Here is a 21,234-nt window from a genome sequence, read left to right as displayed (position 1 = left end):
GCCATCTTCAATCCCCTTCTAAATGAACAGCTCTCTCTAGCCTTTTATATTAAGTGATTAGAAAGAGTTAAATTAGCACGATCACCATGGAAATTTCTTAGGCATTAATGTTTCCTATTTCTTCTGTATTGAATGCCCTTGTGATAGAAGAGAAAGAACAAACATCAAAAGTACCTTTTAACTTCACAATTCTTTCTAAATTTCTTTAAACTTATAGGCTATACTGCTGGCTTTCAAACTTCAAAGCATGCAGGAAGATCAGGGTCACACAGAAAATTATTTCTTACAGTTTAATAAAATATGCATGTGAATTGTATGACCTGCCAGAGAAATTATTTATGTGTTAATGTAATGTTGTAACATTAATTACACACTTTAATTTCTTCCTTAGTAGCTTTTTTACCAGTAAGAAAGGTACTGGTTATAAATTGGGATTGAAAAATATGTTGTGTCACAAAAGCTTAAATTATTTCTAGACTGAACTGCTTTTTTGCTTCCACAAGATAAAAAGATATTTTTTTTGTTATTTATTTATGTATTTATTTCAGTATTTGGGAAAAAAGAAGAAACTGAGATTGGGACCTTTTACCTTTAACTCAGAGGATCCATGATGACTCATTTTCAGCCTCACTCTTCCACAGTGTTACAGGCTGTATTTACTGTATTTATTGATAGCTGTAGAAATGACTATTTCATCTTTTTTGTGATTGAATCACACAGCTTTATTTATGGCTGCTAATGTAAGGTACTTAATCACATAGGATCGGTCCCTTCGGATTTCTTTCCTTAGTGGATTCCCTACCTCTTTTCTATGGTATGCATGTAATTAAAATCATGTACATGCTAGCACATGGATGTGTACCAAGTCGTACCTTGTGACTTATTCTTCATCTGAAGTTCTTAATAGATAGATACAGAAAAGTTCTATGTCATTTACTTCAACAACGTCCTGTAGTGTCTCTATAATTCAATTCTAAACTGTCTGAAGGAGGTGAGAATAAAAGAAAATGGGATCACCTCTCATCTACTGTACAAACTTCCAGTATGGTCTTTGGAATTTACCTACTTGTGTATTAGTCTTCTCAAATGTGAATCTGAGGCCTAACTTCATTAAAGTGATTTGAAATCATTCAAGGGAAAGTGCTAGAGATGTGCAAAATATTTTTACAAAAAGCATTTGCTTTTATCTGTGTTCATTGTTTTACACTATAACATTTCATTGGTTACTTTTTTATTCTTGTACTATGGCCCAAGGTAAATTAAGAGCAAATAAGAGAGCCCATTTGGCATTGCTGGTATCATTCATTATGTTATATATGTCTGTCTTTGCTTAAGTAAATACTCCTTGTCTCTTTAATTTTCTAAGGTGTCTACCTGCCTGCTATCTCAAAGACTGTTTTTAGTGACAATGATGTTGGGGTTATAAGCTGGTATAAAATTACAGATTTTTTTTCGTGTCAGTGTCACCTGGTTCACTGCTGTGCTTTGTGTGCTGTCACAGAATAACCTAAACGGTAGATCGCTAATGGCTAATATGTTTTCTCTAGGGTACCTTTCTTGTGTTCTACCTTGGCATCAATGCTATCTCATGGAAGAGGTTTTCCAATTGCTCCACATTCAGCCAGTCTTCACCTACTCTCGGTGGCAGTTGATGGCATCATGATGTCAGATGAGGCTTTTTGTCATGAACATGCACAACTTGGAGCCCAAATTGATTTCACAAACCTCCTAATAAACATATGACACTTACACATAACTGGTGGAATTCAGTCAGTATCTTCAGCAGTCAAAATGATTTACTATCTATTGCTAGACTTTTGAATTGTACAGATCTTTGCAGTTGTTAGGCTTGAGACAGAGATAGGGACCTGACGGTCATCTCCAAGTATAAATCACGACCTCCATAAGAGAAGTAGATTTGTACCATATAACATCCTTTTTATAAAATTAATTGGGAAAACATAATGTGTTTATTCAAATAGTACAAAACATCAGTGCCAGAAGTTCAGCTGGTACAAAGTGCATTGGGATTGTTACAATAGTTGTACAGGAGTTGTGAGCAGAGATGAACAATATATTTAATGGAAAATACCATTTAACTTGAGCTTTTCCTTGAAGCGCAAGTGAGCCAAATATGAACATTTTTGAGGTTAGGAATAGTATTTAATTTTATATTTTCTCACATGTTGGCACTTCTTGGAATCTGTGGGAGCAAAAGTGGAATTACCAAAATACCACAGGTATTTTTTGGGCAGTGCTGGTCTAGAGGATGTCAGGAAATGCTGGAAACTATAGAAAGACATTTTTTCTTGATATTTCCTCCCATTCACATTCTGGGATGCTTTAGATAAATTTCCAGAATCTTTGGGTGGATGTTTTGCAGTTTTGCAGTTCTTTGAAATGTAGTGAATGACCAAACTTTTTTTCAATTTGCTTGCAACAGCTAAAATGTTTCCATTCATTATCAATGAGACATCTTTGCTCCTTCACTTATTCATGTCCTGTTCATAGATTCAGATTCTTTATATTACAGCCTGTTAAGTGGTAGAATGCTTTCTTCTATCTCAGAGGTTTTTGATTATTTGGGTTTAGGATTAGCACAGTGGAGCCCTGAGCTCTAAGACTAAAGAACCTAATGAAGAACCCAGAGAGACAGGAGATGACTCTCAAGGACTGAGAGAATACAAGGGGATCCTGGATTGGTTTGTTTGTTTATTTTAACTTACAATTTTTTCCAGTTAAAAAACTGCTCATCCTGGACAGACATAACTCTCTCCAGGAGTCTGCAGCACACAATCAGATAGCTCCTCTCCTCTGTGGTTGCTGGCTCCACCATGGTGTCCTCTCCACAGTCCCGTTGCTATCCCAGAACTGCATGTTGACTCTTTATCTTCAGAGTGTTCCTGCCAAATGGTTGCCTGCCTCTGCCTTGTGCCTGTCTGACTGCTCTCAAAGGTTCATTTGCTAGCTCAACTCACACTGACATCATGTCTGCGGTACAGACTTCCCAAGAAGGAATGAATTCTGCTCTACTTACAGGTCTGTGTGCTCCCTTTGACCTCCTGTCCTGGTATGGCTTTTCTAGAAGTAGTTAAGGTGGAAGAAGATTGCTAAGTGTGGCCATAGACATGGAAGACATGAGGAACAGCAACCCATGTGGGATATGCTGCATCCACAGAGACCACGAGCATCACCCAAACCCAGGCTGGTTTTAACCCTTTTCAACTTTCTCCACAGGTCATGTTCCCTAGTTCATGTTCCACATAATCCTCTTTAGTGAGCCCTTGTCTGGGTATATTAAGAATGGCTGGCACACCAGGGTAACCTCAGGTTTTCTCCCAGTTATCTCACAGTTCATCTCATTGTCCCCTCTGCTATTTAGGCTGCCTCAGGATTTCAAGTTTTTGTGTTTGTGTGTTGGTTTTGTGTTTGTTTGTTCAAGGTAGCACTGATGTCCACATGTGCCATAAACTTGCTTTAAATTTTCAAGTGTGCTGTGGTTATACTTCCAGCCTAGAGCATGTTAAACCCATCCATGTGGCCAGGTATATATTAACAACAGATCTGTATCTAGATGGTCCAAGCAGTGGTTTATTTTCTGTGTATCATCTCTGTTTTCCACTGGGAATCAAAACCATATCAATATTGCTATTCTGCCTGTCAGCATTGTTCCCAGGCTGAAAGTAAAAAACACAGCACTGCAGCAGCTACTAGGAAGGAGAAAAATGACTGCTACTGCTGAACTCAGGACACTGCTCCATCAGCTTTCCTGATCAAATCAGGCCATTAGTTGAGAGGACTGTCTGGCTGTATTTACATACAATGTATTTCTTTCCTATTCCTCATTATACATATGTAATTATTTTTACATTACATTCCCAGAGGTGAGTGACAACATAGAGATAGCAGAGATGTTATTCTTCCTCCAGCAAATGCTCTGAGAAGTATATGGTATTAGTAGGGACCCTGTTTCCTTGGTTACATTTAGCAAATTTGCATGCCAGCATGGGGCTATTCATCATCAGAGACATCATAGACCTGTCCATGGAGAGAGGGTTTTGGAAGCAAATAACCTTTGCATTCTTGGCTTCTGCTTTGAATACACAGATGAGGAAAAAATAGTTGTCAACATATGCATAGCGGGAGATAGGCTGAGAAGCCAAGTCCTGGAAGCCTTTGGGAGGGAAGCTGAGTCCTTTATAAAACGAGGGGAAGTATCTGTGGTTGCAGGAGCAGTTTTTATGTTTGGCTCTAGTGCTGCTTACACTGCTTATTGCTGCTGACCATGAATGGTCTTGGCCATTCTCTCTGGTTATGCACCAGGATGGGGAGAGGCAGGACTCTGCTGTTGCATGATAACCCAATATTCCATGGAGCACAAGGTATAAGGGTGATTTTTTTTTTTCTTAGGCATGTAAAAGCAATGGATCAAGAGCAAGTTAACCTGGCCAAAGATGCCAAACCAGTGAAGGCAGACCACTAAAGCTGAAGTTTCCCCTCTCAGCCTATGGTAGAAAGACCACCTGCCTTCTTCAAGACTGTGTGCCTTGGTTGGAAGAAATCAGCCTGGTCCTAGCAGGCACAGCTTCTCCCAGAGCCCCCAGACACGGTGAATAGATGGTGTTTCATTCCTTCAGTAAGCACTGGATATAGGGTTCTCTCCTGATCAGTGTCACTATACACAAGTACAGCTCCAGGTTCAGTCCTAACTGACAGTTTCAGTGATCAGTCCAAAGCCAAGGAAAAGCATTAATTTAATTTATCTTTTCAGAATTTTATTGTTAAAAAATTAAAAGTTTATGATGTCCATTTAGTGGCCGGCAACCAAAGATCCTGACACTCACTGAATAAAAGCTCTGTTATGTTTCAGACTGGACAAAGGGTGTCCTTCTGTGCCTTGGAAATGAATGAGGATTCAGGGGTTGTGGGGTGCTCTGCCAGTGAGCAGCTGCACACATGAGGGTAACTCTACCTTGTGTTCAGTTTCTCCTTTGTGTAAATGTCTTTGCTTTGTAAAGTGCTTTGAAATCTACAGAGAAAAAGTGCTGAGTGGTAAGCAATATGTATGTAACTGCATTTCCCAACCAGGAAAAATGTAAGTGCAGTTCCCAGTAACACATTAGGAATGGATTGAACAGTAAGCCATTGATCCAGACACGTAGGCAATTGAAGACAACATAAGCTAGGAGTTTATTAACTTGATTTACCAGCTATTTTCCAAGTTGCTCCAGGACACAAGTTCATGGAATTCCCACCAGTGTGCAGTGCCATGCTCTATCTCCAGGGCTCATGGCTTTGCACTGAACTCCCCAGAATTTGCTGTTGTGTCTCCTGAGACAGCAACTGCAAGTGTGTTGAGCTAAATGTCTCTGTGAAGCACTTTAAGTGGTGTTAGGCTTTGAAATCTGTTGCCTTAAATGTGGCTTTGTGGTGCTAAGAGGAAGATGGGATGAGCCCTGGGTCTATATAGGCCCAGCTGGAAAAATCCTTCCCAATTCCCAAAGCAACACCCTTGAGTCAGAGGTATCTGTGAAGGAGGAAAGAGGTAACTCCCAGAAACTCCAATGGAAATGTTTAAATTACCAGAAAAAGCAGCTAACTCCCTTCTACTTCAAACTGGCTAACAGGATGTATGATGTTTCACTTATTTTCTTTGTAAAGGGCTTTCCTGCCCCTTGGTCTCCACCTAACTCCGGCTGATTGAATCTTGGTACTTAATGAAATGAGGAGAGGGGGTTTGAGATGAGCTCTTTCAGAAAGGTAGTTAATGGTGCAAGTCTGGGAAGAGTGAATACATTTTTCTGTTTTACAAGAGATTCTTATCTGTATAGAAATTAATTACCTTTCTTAAAGTTTTGATATTTTCCCTCATATTGCACATTAAGATGAGGGGAGATTTATCGTCAATGCATAAAATGCCAGTGTTGTCTGACCAGGGTTTCCTTTTTGTGGTGCCCTTCAAACTGTCACTAAAGACATCACAAACTAGGCTGATGTGTCCAATTTAAATCACAAAGAAACTAATTTTAAGGTATAGAAACATTTTCAATCCTGGCATTTGGCTCATCTATGGAGCTGCATTGGCAGGTGGCTGCTTCAAGCAGCACTAGCTGTGGGCATCGGGGCACCCAGCTGTGAAAACAGATCTACATGGCACAGTAATGATAACTGGTACCCAAGGAAGCCTCTTTATCTTGAAGAATCCCAAAGTGATTTATGGCTGGTAAGGACCACAGCCAGGTGTACTGGAACCAAGATACTGGTACCATTTCTGTCTCTGCTGGGGGCTCATCCATCAGATCCAGATTATCCTGTTTGGCTCTGCCTCTCATTGGGTACTAGATGTCTTGCTTCCCAAGCAGTACTTTCTTCCCCATGACACATCTTTTGTTTCCTAAATTAGTCAGACCAGGAGCCAAGATCCTAAATCCCAGCTCTGTACAAATTTGCAGTGGTCAGAGCCAGCCTCAGAGTTAAACCTTAACTGCCTGCAGCAATCACCAGCCAAAAACCATAAGGGAGATCTTCAGACTCTGGTGAGACAGATTTCAAAACCAATTTTAAAAAATACAGTCTTTTTATTTGCTGTTTATATTTTGTTCCTGGTTTCAAGATCTTCTTGATGAACTTGGAGAGCTCTTTTGTTATAAATGAAAGTGGAAATTGTTGTGTAATCTCCAGGTGCCAGGAGAGAATGTCACGTCCGTACTGGGAAATTCTTGATAAACTCATGAGAGTGGGCAGCTGGATACATGGGCCTATGAAATTATTTTAATAATAACAGAGTTTAAAGACTCCTGCCAGGCCCACTGTGTTAGGTCCTGTAATCCCTAAAAAATTCACAGGCATCTATATTCTTCTTTAGAGTATCTCTGTTCTTTCCATGTTTGATAAAAAATATCATTTGTGCATAGATGTAAATTCCATGCCAAGGAAACAGAATAAGCCTTGCCTTGTTTCTCAAGGGGAGCAATGCTTGTGGGTCTTCCTCTTTTGAAAGATCACACCAGAGTTGAATGGCACCCAGCTGTCTTACCGAGGGGTGGGAGCCAGGGCTGCAGGCTGTGAATTCAAGACCTGTTCTTCCTGGGGCAAAGCAAGGAGAGGAAAAGGAAAACTTGAGGGATTCCAGCAAATGTCCTGAAATAAAACATTTGTTTATTGTTGGGTTTGTTGTTCCAAATTCTACACCAATACATTAATGTTCTCGGCATTAGGACTAAAGAGCTATTTAAAGCCTTGTTTTACCCGGATATCATGAATTAAATAGTTTCACATCTTTTAACTTTTTTTCTGGTCAAACATGACTCTAGTTCCTGGCTGATAGCCCTGGTGTGAAGCCATCTGCTCAGCTGAGTATGGGCTTCTTGAGGCTGCACACATGTTTGTAGATTATATGTTATACTAGTGCTCTGCACTCTCTTGCCTTCATGTGCAACCTTCCTGGTGCATTAAGGATGGAATTGCTCCCCTCAGAATTGCATGGAAGAGAAAGGGAGAAGGAGAGAAAAGAGAGATATGTGTAAAGATGGGAAAGGGGGGTAAAGACATATGTGTGAGAGTAACATCATAACTCATGTATTTCGGAGAATCTCAACTATATTGGGTAATGAATGTTCTTGACTGCCAGTGGGAGGTATTGACACTAAAAAGTGAAAAATAATTTTATTAAAATCACATGTTTGAATGAGGAGCTCTGGATGCAGAAATCAAACTTCTGGAGAATCTGAGTTCATGGACAAGGTCAGAACACACAATTCAGTTCAAGGAAATCTAGTTTAATCTGTAAAGCAGCCTGTGTCTAATACTTTTGCCAACATAGACGGTCTTAACAGCCAGATTGGGTAAAAGATAATGACATGGAAATGAGTTGTTCACCCTGATCTTTTCAGCTTCATGGCAGTAGAAACTTTACAGTGAATATCTTATGGAACATAGCAGTATTTCTTTCCCAAGTGCCTACAGCTGCTTGGATGCAAGGGAGCGCAGCTTTCGGGTGCTATGGAGGAACAGAGTGAACACTGACCATGCCTTTAAAATTTCAGTCACCCTTTGAGAAATATGTTCTCATGTTCCATTTACTATAATTTTGAAAATCACAACAGTCAGCATACGTACATCAGGCTGAATCTAGTTTGCATATTGCAAGCTAAATTCATTTTAGTATGCCCAGGTTAGCTTTTCCTCTTTTGCCCATAGAGGCAGCAGAGAGTTATTTTTATATTTTCAAGTTATCCAGCTCTGAAATATACAGAAAGTAAAAGAACTTTAATGACTGAAAGTCCTCTATGCACAGATTTGCTAAATTTGCTGACTTCCCTGAGACACAGATCATTGGAAATTGAGAGCATATAATGGGGAAGTAATGTTCCATGTTGTGCTTACATTTTATATTAAGCATCTGGTTTTGGCTGCAATCACAGTGAATGAGCTAGTGGACCTTTGACCTGGTATGGCCATTCTTGGATTACACTGATACTTGTAAAATATCTAGAGAAAAGACATTCAACTTAAATAAGAAATCATAATATATATAGCTCGTCTAGTACATAACACAGACTTATAACCAAGGAGCCTGTGCCAGCAGTGGTAAAGATCCTAGCAATGTACAAAGTATGTTTGTGTGTGTGTATCTGTGAATGCATTTCTGTTTTCAAGGGAAAGGTAAGTACCTAATTAAAGAAAAATCTATTTCGGAGCCTGTCAAACCCAGTTCTTTGTATAGGGCTGAGCCCTATATTAGTTAAATTAATAAGAAAAATTATTATTTTGAGCTACCAAAAAGCCATGTTCTGTGGTAAATCTCCAATGGCTTCATTTTGCTTCAGTTTCCTGCGGACAGGCTATGCCCAGCACACTTAAAAGTGGCTTATTGGTGGAATCCTGGCAAACAAAGCTCTGGGCTGAGGACAGGGCCCTCTGCTGTTACCAACCATCTTGATTTAAACTTTGTATTAAGCAGAAAAAGGTGGAGAAAAATACCTTTTTTGTGTGCAGGGAAGAAAAAAAAGTGGACTCTGTTAACTGCATGCAACCCAGCTGGAGTGATATATATCCACTACAAGTTCCTTTTTCTGGGGAGGAGTCTGAGCACTTAAATCAGGAAAACACATTTTTCTTGTGAAATTCTCAAAATTCAACACCTCTATTTTACTTCCAGAAACACAAATATTTATGTTTCACATCAAAAAATAAGCTGTTTGGGTGCATTTACGACAACAGTTTTGCCTTGGTTCCCATTAACTAAGTTGATGTAACAGACTCCTGCTCTCTGCCCCTGTGTTTTACCAGCTTTCAGGCAAGCAAGCAGTGTCTCAGCTTCCAACTGCAAAAGCAAATCCTCTTTCTAATCACTTCTCTGAGATAGCCCATTTGCTTGCTTGATTTGTGATTAGACTGAGGTGCTCACCTAAGAACCTGACTCACTTTGTTGGATCAGATTTTGCAAGGTGCTTGTGTTTCTTACAATCTTTTAATAAAACCTATGGGAAACAGGAGGTGGTGAAGTTTGGGCATGATGATGAGAGAGGAAATGTCCTAAGTTAACATGGTGGGTGTCAAACTCAAGACTATTTGGAGGGAAGACGAAGTTAATGCAATTAAACATAAAAACTGTTTAGGATTTTTTGTTCTTTTTCTGATAGAGTCACCCCATATTCTTTGGGATATTTAATTTATGTATGATCCACAGAATTTGAGGGAGAGCTAAGAATTATTTATATTATCACGCCAAATAACCTGAAAATTTCCAAATTCAGTGTCAGGGAAAACACTGTTATAGAAACTAGTAACAATGAAAGATCTGTCTAACAATATTAGTGAACAACCAAATGGTTGGTTCTAAAAACAGAAAGGAAAATATTGTGGTTTTGCTTCAAGATAAATATTTCTGCTTTATGCATGCTATAAAAATGTATCCCCTTCTGGACTAAGTAACCAGTTCTAAAAAACTGGCTTTTTTTGCACTCCCTAAATCTTTCTTTTTTTAATGACCTCTGTGCCACAGTTTTTGCCTCCAAGCAGTAATTAACCACTCTGCAAGTCACCACAAGTACGTCAGAAATCTAAGACACTAAAAAAAAAAAATAAGACAAAAAATTCTGTAGCATTAATATTGTTTAAACCAAAGTAATCAAAATTGTGCTGATCCCCTCTTGTGTTTTTCAAGTAATGTTATGAATGAATGAATGAATGCTATGAATTTTTCAAGAACGTTATGAAATTTTCAATAGCTTTCAGTGTCCTGCATAACAATTGTGGCTGAAAGAACTGCAAAGCCTGAACCACCGAAGGAAGTCTGAAATGAGCAGCACTGTCCTTGAACACACCTTAAGATAGTTTACATTTGTTATCCAGGCAAAGCGGTACTTGCTTTATGTATTTTTTTCCAGTGTCTTGCATAAAATGATGGGAAAATATGCAAATAAGATTAAGCATCTTGCATTGCATTTGATCATATCTTGCAACATCTTAGGGGTGGAGAATATAGGAGGAATGTCATCATCCAATTTTCCCTCAGGTTTTTAGTTAACCAGCAGAATGTCTACAACACAGAGCTTGATTCTTTTGCTTGGGCTAGTACCAGTTTGGAGTGAACCTATTCATGTCAACAAAACCTCCCTCAGGCATACAATGCTTAGAGAATTGAAGGCTACACATCCTATCAGTTTACAGCTACAAATCTTCCTGTAAGTTTGTAGTAAATCTCCTTGCTTCTGAGATACGACCTGCTTTGTTTAAGGAATACATATCAGTATCTTGACTATGTTTGCTTTACATCAGCTTCTATAGCAGCAGTGTTTATCAGGAGCTTTTCTCTGACATCACCTTTGCTAAATGACTTCAATTTGCATGACTAATATTGTCAGGTTAGAATAAAGTGCACACTTTACCATTTTTTAATCAGTTTTCTGATCAATTTACACCAAAGTGTGATGTATCCAACTACTGAAATCTCTGTTATATTTGCTGGAGTAAGGAAGGAGAGGACTAAAATATAAAGTGTAATGCTCCAGTTTTTCTTCTCTCACCCTTCCCCCCTTCACACAGCTTTCTCTGCCCTCCCCTTTATTGCCTTTGCCCCCCACTTTTTTGTTTATTTCTTCCTGGATTTCCTTTTCCACCACTTGTGCTCTCTTCCCTATATTTCTGTCTCACCATTGCAAACCTGACATTGGACTTGCAGAGAAGAGTTGCCATGGGGTCTGCTTCAGTGCAGGGTTAGTGTGACAACCTCAGTGTTTGATATCTGCATAAAGCAGCTCTGAAAAAGTAGTTTGTTTCCAATAAGGCACTACGCCTATGTGCAGCAAAGGGTTAACGCAACAGTATGTTTCTCTCCCCCTGCTTCCTCCCACCTCTCATTAGGGGAAGCAGCCTTCTGTGTTTTGCTGGGTGCCTTTGTGCATGTGCTGAAAGCCCATGTTCCCAGCTCCTGCATATCTCCAAGCATTTCAATTTTCCCTTTGTTCTTGGTCTCTGCCTGGGAAAGGTGAATCTGACTTGCTGGATTTCCGTCAGGCAGATGTGAACCCCAGTTATTGGCTGCTTGTGTTGTTCCCTCCGAAGTTTGCTTTATAACCTTATCTTTGGCATTGTCTCATTTCCTGCTTGTTTTCCACCAGGACTTGCCTTTGATTTAGCAGGTGAATTTAAGGGCAGATCATGTTTAAATATATATATGGGTGCCTCATTCTGAGCTAAAGCCTCAGGAGGGGTGTTCGTGCACCTCACTGTACTGCTCAGAGGGATTTCTGAAACTAATTGCAGCTCCTCCTTGGCTAGCTTGGCTGCCCTCCTGCCTGCAGCTGTCTTCCAGCTCTGAAAGTCAAGGACAACCCGGAGAAAAACAAACAAAGCGAATGTTTTTTTGGCTTGTAGTTTAAAATAATTGCTTTGCTTAGACCTTGTAACAACCTCCATCATTAACTTTTGGGAGGGGGCTGCTTCCTGAAATCCAAACACACGCTCACATACTCTCTGGGAAATTTGCGACTTAACCCAGGGAGATGGCATGACCTTCTGCTGGGACGAATCATTTCTGAAGAGAAATTCCGGTGGCACTCAGTGAGCTGTGCTGAGAAGGTCACATACATAGTGCTACTCACGATGATAACAGCATCCAAAACCTTCTCATTACATTTTTGTGTTCATAAATATTTTAGCAATAAATTGTGGCATTTTGCACTCAATTTTTCACATATGCAGAATCAAAGATTGCTAGGAATAAACCAGTGAAGCAAAGGGCAGTGAAGCTGCCATTCACTATCTAGTATATGTATCCCTTGATTTTATATTCCCTGTGTATCCCAAGAAATGGGCTGTTTTGGCTTACGTTACGTATCCCAAGAAATTGCTGTATTGGCAATGTTAATGGCATTGTGAGGTGGAAGTGGGCTCCACTACCACAAAGCCATCAGAAACCATCTAAAAATATACTTCATGGCCACTTCTCTTGTCATAACTATGACCTGATTACCTTAAAACAGGGTTGATGACATAGCAGCCAAAAAGATTTCAGAAAGGATCTTTTCTATTTCTGCTGGGGAGAGGAGAGCTCCTCTCCCCAGAAAGAGCAATCTGTCGAGAGCAAGAGCGTGCAAATGTACAAGGAGAGTAGGTGAAAAAACATTATCCTGCCCTTCTTAGATGACTGCTCAAGCACATATTTTGCACTGTTGGGGGTTTTAGTCTTACTAGAGTTCAAGAGAGTAGTCATTAAAGAATCATATCTGCTTATTAGCAATAAAGGGATGGATTAATTAAATGTGTAATGCTGACAGTATTTCATTTTTATAGGAGAGAAATGAATTGGAGGAAAGAAAGGGTGGAGGGGATAGATTCATGACTGAGTTCCATAAACTCTGCTGTGGGTCTCAGAATAGGTCTTGAATGACACTATAAAACTCTGTAAGAGGCACACTATTTCTTAGAGTTTTTCATATCTACAGCCATGATAGTTGCTTTAATCTCTGATTAAGAAACGGGGTCTACAGAGCAACCTCCTCTACCAGTTGCGAAGTAGGCATATCATACGATGACAGAAAAGCATCAGCAGCATTTGGGTCAAATTCACACTATGACTTAATAAGCCTTTTATAAAATAAAGCTCAAAGACCTTATTAATATCAACAAGGTGTGTTATAGTCACTCTTAATGGCAGGGATTAACCTTGTCATGGTTTGCTGCTTTCGTTACAGTGCTAACAGCGAGCTAGGCTTATCATTCTGTTCACTATACTGTATCTTTACTGAGTGCAACGAATAGCTGATTTGGTCTTATTCACTGCAGTGAAATGATATTTCAGGATTTCAACTTTCAGGATATTATGAATTTCTTCTGCAAAGCATGGATCTAAGCCTTGAGATACTGTGGCTAATCAATTCTATTAATTTCTTGTTGAAGCAGTGAAATAAATTTTCTGACCTCTTATGTATTTCTCTAGTTGTGAACCAGCCAGGAGAATTGTAGGGAGGTAACAGACCTCTGGTTAACTAAAAAAAGAAAACAAAACTGGAATGTTGAGCTCATATTGAGCTGTAAATTTAGGGGCAAATTCTAATCTCAATTGAGGAAGGTGTTAGAGATTTATTTCTGTATTCCTGAAATTCCTATTAGTGGACTGTGCTGTATTAAAACTGAGGGCTTAAGCAGAACTGGAGCAGACAGTTTGGAAAAGGGCTACTACAGAGAAAAACAAAGTAACCCCAGTGTTTATCTATAGCTTTCAACCATTGAAGGAACACCTCTATTTATTCCAGACGTTAATCAGGCTGTCAGTATGGAGTTGGCCACATAAGACATACTACAATATTTTAAAGCACAGATAATCAACTTAATCTTCAACTTCCCACAATAGAGACCATGTTGCCTGAAATCTAAGAGGTTAAAATACTTACATATGCTTTACCATTTTAGGCTTTTCACCTGTGAATCTTCATGGAAGGGAAACTCTTGAATCTGACTTCTGCTTCCATTAGACTAAATGGCAAGTTTCCATGGGACAGATGAAAATACTCAGAACCTCAGATAATATGGTTGTTTTTAAAGTAGGCTGGATAAATGGAGAGAAAAGCCTGCCATAGCAGTGGATCTTAATGACTCTAATGCACATTATGTTGGAAACTAGGACAATTAATGGTTTAACATAATGACAGAACATGCAGAACAGTCTCAAGGATGGCTCAATAGATTCACTTCAAAGTCAGGCAGAATCCACATCTGGGAAGAGGTAATGCCTTTGTCTGCAGCTTCCCTGAAGTGAGTGTTTAAACAATTTCTTTCTTCCGTAACAGCTGGGGAAAAAACTCAGGGGACTTGCTGTGTTTGAACCAAATATCAAGGTGATCTGTTTCAATGCAGTTAGTAAAGGCTGCCATAAATACAAGGAGGAGATCAATGTGTCTTTATATAAAGGGGGCAGGAGAGGTAAAAAGGTATTCCCGCTGCAGGAGTGCCTCACTGGAGTCTGTCAGGATGCCTTGAGGTGTGTGAGACCTCCAAATGTACACACAAAGCCATCTCTGTCTTGTGGGCTCACTTGCTCAATCAGTCTTCTACCAGGCCTGGAAGATGGGCACTTCTGTGTCTTGATTAGCTTGATATTATAATTTATTTTACCCTCATGTTTTAGATCAATCTATTTCTTCCAGTAATTTATGAATTATTTGGAAACAGTATTCCAGAAGGGAGGTGTGAGTATCTAAGGCAGAATTATGATCCTATCTGTCACATAAAATCCTATCACTGTATACATATGAGAGGTGTGTGTAGGTATGGATGACCAGCTGGGCATTCATACAGTTAATATAGTGAATAATGGATAGGTCCACACACACATCAGAACAGTGCACACAAATGAGGTAGGTGTGCAACTGGACTTTTACAGCTCCAGCAAGGTGTCTTCTCCTAGTAAAGGTATGAAAGTGCTCCTGTAGCTGGATGAATGAACTCTGCAGCAGTTCTGAGCATGTCCTAAAAAACTTCCACTGAGTTGATCCCATCCAAAGTTACACACTACCTTTCAGTGCTTTGTTTTGGTAATCTTGATAACTGTTTATCTACAGGCTATGGTTTTATGTGTTTTTTGTTGTTGTTATTTTGCTTTGTTTCTCTGCATTTTATTTGCCTGCTCTATTCCAGTTTGAACAACTCCAGGGAAGCAAAGGGGTGAGACTTGGATCTGATTTCTCCAGCTGAGATGGAAAACCATCCAGGGAATATAGGGTGTCTTGCAGTTCTTGTGCTTTCAGCTCCAGCTATACCTCACTAATACCCAGTTTTCATCTAAGCTGGGACAAGTGCCAGCAGTTAAAGTTGGCCTAAATACAAGGAAAGTGCAGACAAACTGTCCCCTCAAGTTCTCTCATGCACAAGCTAAAGGTGTCAGTGGGCCCGGTCCTATTTCTCATTTGTGGACATCCTCTTACGCAAATTCATCCTGTTTGGTCACCAGAGAAAGGAAAAAAGCCCAACATGCCTTTGAAATATAACACACTGCACTTAAAGGGGGATCTGGAGGAATGACTTACATCCCTTGTGGAAACAAGGGTATTTAAAATCATGGTTAATATGGACACAGTGCAAACTGGCATGATTTCCTATTTGCTTATGTTTTGGTTCATAAGCTGTGATTCTGGGGCCATGGTGTTGAGGCAGATTGGGACATTAGGGCAGGTAGCTAACAGTAAGCTATAACTATTGAGACCCCCCATTGTATCCTCTGGAGAAAGGGCTGGGGTTACAGGATAGTTTACTTAAGAAAGCAATTCAAGTCCCAGGTCTGAATACTCCCTGAAGATTCAGATTTCAAGTTTGAACCCCATTCCTCTCTGAAGACAAATGAGGAACTAAACGAGAAGTGAGTAATCAGAGATGTCCCCAGTGGAACCGAGTTATTTTAATGTAGTCCAGAAGACTGTGAAAAAATGAAAGAGTATATGAGCTGTGTGATGAGTATATGAAGGAGAACTTGCCATTGTGTTGGGATGTAACCGACCTAAGCAAAGGAGGCTAAGTAAAGGAGCAGAGGCACCCGCAAACCTTGAGTGGTTGCAAAATCTTTCTGCATTGGTTTTGCATTGGCTTTTCTCTGGGCTACTTTTCTGCAGCATTTACCTTGAACAGATTTCTACATGTTTTCCTCTGAAGAATCCAAGTATAAGACCTACTGAAGGTATCAGGAGACCTATAACTTCAGTGGCATTGTGGGAAGCAATAACACTTGTGTCACTAGTAGGGAAAACAGAGGCAATGCTGCACTGCTTTCTCCTCAGTCCTGTTACCAAGCAGCCCTGAGAGCAATGCCTGAGGTTTGCCTGAATAAAACCAGAGCACCAAAGCGCATTAGGAGCTGGGACTAACAAGGGTAAAAGGAAACCTCTTTGCTTTCCTTCATGAATAGCATGCAGGTTTAGATAGTATCCCTCACTGCAGGTCAGCACCAGGCATAGCCTCCCTGGTGGGCTGCAGAGATGGACAGACAAGACCCTCTCCTGGGCAAGTATATTAATCGAATTAGAAAGTTGGAAGGTGAGTGATGGTGCAGTCATGCATGGAGGGCCTGAAAGCTGGCTTCTCAGCATGTGCTCACCCAGAGACCCAGGAGGCAGCTGGGCTGAGTCATTCCCACTTCCACCTGAATTCACCATCCACTATCAAGCAGATCTGCATCTTTTATGTTTTTGAAGACAAAAGCTTGGCATCATAGCAAAATTAAGAGACTTGAAGTCCCAGTTCATGTTTAGCTTGGTCTACAGATGAGTCTGTCTCCAATTCTAGTTACTTTATTGGCATGCTGTGCTTGCTCAACCCTGCTGATGGTGATACCACTCAGCCAGGTGTTGCTTCTGTGACCAGTCTCACACTGTGGTAATATTGTTTGACATCATGCACATCCCCATTTTGCCTGTGGTCCTGCCTCATTTTAATGAGGTTAGATGTTACTTCATAGAGTGAAGCTATTTCACCATAGTGATTACTAAGCTTTTCCTGTTTAGAAGGAAACATTTGCTTTCAAGTTCTGAGGAAATCTGTTCTATGTCATATTTTTACCAGGGAAGTCAAGCAGTAAGTCCTGCTTGATTTCTTTTTCTTCTGCGTAATTAACATTATGAATCTTCTTCTATGCCTACATAATAAGTCTTATGTCCAATCCCACTTCTTACTTCTAGTTGTGGAAAAGGACTCTAAATTAAATAAGTGTGTGTCCCCCAACATTACAAGGAGTGCATCCTTAGCACTCCTCTGTGCAGCTAAGTGCTGCTTCACAGAAAGAGAAGCTGAGGTATAGAGTGCAAATGGCTTGCAAAGACAGAAAGGGCCAGGCACAAATATTAGATCTGCCTTGGCTGCAAAATACTCCTTCTTTTATGGACATTACAGCTGTGATTTGTGAAGAAGCTTACAGAATAAACACAGTAACCTGTAAGATTTGAGCACTTAATTCCTTTAGTACCTTTGAAAATGCACTTGAAAATACTTTATTATCATTTTTGTAGAAAATACTGTCTTCTTTATTCCCCATCTAGGATTATACATCTTCATAAAAGTGGATCTAAAATTTAAAACTTTCTGTGTTTTATTCTTTTTTTCTGACTTGGAAAAAAGAATAAGTTCCAATATTTGACTATTCAGTAGACTGTATTCAACTGCCTTTTGCTGCTACCATGCTGTGTAATGAGTTTTGTTAAGTCCCATATCCTGTCTCCAAATGAATATGTTCTTGCATAAACAACAGTGTCACCTCCCCAGATCTTCTGTTGAAAGAGCTGTTCTGTATTTAATAAAAGGAGTTGGGATTACTGATAAATTTTCTATTATTTACCCAGCCAGTGTTCCAGTGGAGAGATGCTGAACATAACCACCGTGCTAACAAAAAACGGACGGAGCAAATCATCTGGCAAGTCTAGATTTTGCAAGTATCAGATGAGCATCAACTGCTCTGCATTTTCACTTTTTGCCTGAGTACAGATTATTTTCTGGGTTGTAGTAGGTAGAAGAGAACTTACTGTATTTTGGGGTGAACTGTCAGGCCCCAAATCCTTCTCCCCATCTATACACAACCTGAGTTTAGTAGCACTTCAGCAAATGTCACAGCCTTTCCTGTTTGCTTTGCACTGCTAATGTATTTGTGCATTACAAAACCTTGCATCTTCTTCAAAATATCCTTTGGGGAGGGGAGTGGGAAATCCATATTCCTCTGCTTGGCAGAATCTCTTTGATGTCTCCTCTCCTCTCCTGTCATGCTTCTCTCTGTGTGAGGATAAATGCACTGCAACTGGAAAAGTGAGATAAATAGCGTAAGGAGAAATCATTATAAACCTCAGTGCTTGAGAGGTGCATTCTCAGAAACATGCCAGTCATAAAACCTGACCAGGCCTGAAAAATAAAAATCCCTCAAATAATAATATAGGATCCCCATGGACCATTTTCTTATGCCTCTTCCACAAGCATGGAGCATTAAAGGACTGAAAACTCTCTTTTCACTTCATTCCATGCAGCCTGAAAAACCATATGACATACTCACCATACATTTATAATAATAAATTACAGAATAAAAGAATTTTCCTTTTTGGGACTGTGCACAAAATGAACCTTGTCCCTGCAAAATTAAATACAAATAAAAGGAATAGGGGACAATCATGGTATAAGCCTAAGTATTCTTCCCATCCCTCTTCTGAATGATAAGCTGTATGAGTGCTGAAAACAGATACTTTCTCCTGTGTTCTGTGGGGTGGTGAAGGTATATTTATACATTTATATGTAATTTAAGTGCATGTCATATGATTTATATGGGGAGTAAGCCTCTCACAGGCATGCCCAAAGGCTTCCTTTCTTTTCTGAGAAAATTTCAAGTGCACAATGAGTATGAAAACAATGTAAGAAACCTTCGGCCACCCAAGACGTCACAGGCATTGTTCTGCTGCGTTTCTGGCCTCATTGGAGCTGAAACGTAGCATAATGAGTAACAGGACTCCTCCCCACGGTGCTCCTGTAGGCAAGTTACACAACTTGTTTGTGAATCATTCTTCGTCCTTCTTATTAACAGCGACTGGTATAATGATTTTCTGGCCCTAGTTATCTCCTCGAGGAAACCTTGCTGATGTAGTGTTACACTCATTATACTTTGCAGGCTGACTTCATCAAACTTCACCTTTTGCTTTGATGGGTGATTCTCATGCATGAGAGGGATGTGCTATATTTTTTTTTCTTCCCAGAGATTATTCACTGGGTTCTTATGGAAACCACATTTTATAAATGGGAATCATCATGGTAGAAAAAAAAAAACAATTAGCACAACAAGGTTCTGCAGCATTCTCTTGCCAGCTGTATTTAAAATGACACCAAAATGATAAACTAGATGGATCTACCATGAATAGCCTGCACTGGCAATTGGCACTTGACTTACATACACTCTGTTGATTGACTGAGGTTCCTGGTGTGCATGGACAAAAGACACGAGGTATGCAAGGCAGAAAACAAGACTTGCTCTGACCTGCACCCTCCTGAATGGCTCACAAGACAGAAGAGGTGGTGATACCACTCCTCCGCACTACCTCCTGCCTGCTTCCCCCGGCAATGTGCCCCAGGACCTATGGAGCTCTCTGCCAGCTCCCCAGTCTTTCACCTGGTGGTAATTTTCACCTGGCTGCTTGAGCATTATTTAATCACCAGTGAAGTAAAAGAATTAAAATTGATGTAGTAGATTGATATATTTCTTCTAAGAGAGGAAATGTAAAACAGTGAGGTTTACATTTACATTTACATTAGGTCTTTATCTATCTATCTTATAGGTAGGGTTTAATTACTCTCTAATTATGTTTGTCCAGGTTTGCCCAATTTATTCCTTCAGATGAACACAGTTCAGATCACACATTTATGGATTTGTTACTCATGACACAATCAGCCTGGCATTTTTATTATCCTTCAATTTTATCTCTCCTCCTGAATCAAGGTTGCTGTCATTAATGGTATTTTTACTGCCAGTTAACTTCAGTTCAGGATTAAGACTGCATTTTTCTCCAGCTGATGTACACATCTAAGAGGTCTCTGTACTGGGGAGATTATCTCTTAAAGTGACCTTTTGGGGTCCTCGTACATTCTTCTGGAAATGGTTTCAGTTGAGCATTTAATACTTTCTGCCCACATTTAAATATCAGAAGCTGTATTATTTTTTCGTCCTTATCCTCCTGCTTCACTGCTGACTGTAAATTTATTGATACGACAATAAATCGCTCAAGTAAGTACTGAGCTATAATTTCTTTAGTAATCGTTATTCAGCATTCAGACATTTCACCTACACTGAGTAATGCTGCTATCCTGGCCAATTTGATTTCATGTTTTAGGTAAGGCTTCGTGAGACACAGTACATCACAGACAAACACTCAATATTTCTGCTGCATTTTGCCTGTAATCTTTTCTCTCTTTCCTTAAAACCATAAAGTGATATTGTAATGTGCATCACTTTATATATTTAAGCACAGAAGCATCACACCTTGTTGCATATTTTTGATCTCTCTTAGCTCTTGCCATCTTTGCAGGCCACAGAAGGTTGCTAACAATTTATTTCCATTGTGCTGGAAGCTCCATTTTCTCTCTCCTCTCAGTTACCCATCTCTGCTGATCATACACTACTGGACTTCCTCAAGTTTCCTTTGAGACACCCAGACACTTTTATAAATCAATGACTCACAAGTAAAGTAAGTCTGCTTTTTAACTTTTTGCCAGGTAGAGTGTACTTTTGTTTGTGTACGGACTGTGAGAAATGCCTCTTAAATTGTTACTGAAGATGGTCATATATTGATTTGTTCATTGATTCCTGCTCTATCATCAAATCTCTTTTGGAGAGAACAGAGAAATTATTATTCTGTCTTACTCAACAAAGAATACAAAATTACCTTTTTGGCACAGATGCAGTTAGTTGGCATTTGATGTGTTTCCCCTTAAATGTTGTGATTAAGAATACGAGTTATCCCTTATTATGAATTAAATCTGAACATGAAATATTTCAAAAGGTCATTCCAAGAGATTTTTTTCTCCCACTCTAGAAAAGAATCTACTTATTTAGCTATCTGTGTTCATCCTGGCTTTGCAAATACCGTAGATCAAAGTTAAAAGAATGCCTGTTTCTGTTAGCTATGAAAAAATCTTATACTGTTCTGGAATACAGAGACTACCACCAAACTCTGTCACCAAATACTCCCTGATGGACCTTTTTTGGTCAAAGAAGGATTT

The sequence above is a fragment of the Melopsittacus undulatus genome, chromosome 1 (genome assembly GCF_012275295.1).
Source record: "Melopsittacus undulatus isolate bMelUnd1 chromosome 1, bMelUnd1.mat.Z, whole genome shotgun sequence".
NCBI classification, from domain to species: Eukaryota; Metazoa; Chordata; class Aves; order Psittaciformes; family Psittaculidae; genus Melopsittacus; species Melopsittacus undulatus.
The sequence above is the reverse complement of the archived record's forward strand: the minus strand, read 5'-3'. Positions refer to the sequence as shown.